We start from the raw sequence: 806 nt of genomic DNA, 5'->3' as shown, positions 1-806 counted from the left end.
GGATCGCAGGTAGCCCTGGAGCTGAGGAACAGCTTTGATTTTTGGTAAAATTTGTGAGTCCACAGCTTTCTGATCAATCTTGCTCTGTTCTGAAATCTCCTATTTCTCCTTCTCTGTGTCGAAGATCTCACCTTCCTGGTGTCTGGGCTTCCGCAGCTTCTTTTTCTTGAAGTAAGCATCAGTAAGGTGCTTTGGGATTTTTACTTTGCTAATATCAATTTTCATGGAATTGGCAATGACAAATTTCTGGTGTGTTCTACGCAGTGGAACTTGATTGAGAACCAGCAAGTAGCAAGCCACTGCTCAGCTGCTTCAGGAAAACCATTCTCTTGCCTCTGTGGCATACAGTGATGATGATCGGAATCGTCCCGGGAGTGAGGCTAGCTCGCAGCTTTCTCTCATGCTGACTGAAGGGTTTTTTGCTATGGCTCAACAGCTTCCAAGGCACATCTTCAGTAGGATAATACTAGGCATTTTGTGCAGTTTAACCACCAGGGTCCCACCATTCTTGTCTCCACCAGCTGGTTTCATGACAGTCCAAGAATCTTCTCCTTTTTCTTTTTGATCCTGGATTTAGTGGTGAAATATTTCCTCTTGTACATGGCCTTCCTGGAATCCATGGCATACTGGGAGTATCTGCTGCCGATGCCCTGCACTAGGACGGGCTTTGGCTGCAATGGGGCTTCCCCTTCTTGGGCTTTTTAGCATTGGGGTCACCTTTTTTAACCTTGCCACTGGCATCAGCCTTCTTGGCTTCAGGTTTCTTCTCCTTAGTATCCTGCTTTGCAGCTTTTTCACCTGCCATC

Source organism: Tupaia chinensis, unplaced genomic scaffold (genome assembly GCF_000334495.1).
Source record: "Tupaia chinensis unplaced genomic scaffold, TupChi_1.0 Scaffold000671_1, whole genome shotgun sequence".
Classification (NCBI taxonomy): domain Eukaryota; kingdom Metazoa; phylum Chordata; class Mammalia; order Scandentia; family Tupaiidae; genus Tupaia; species Tupaia belangeri.
The sequence above is the reverse complement of the archived record's forward strand: the minus strand, read 5'-3'. Positions refer to the sequence as shown.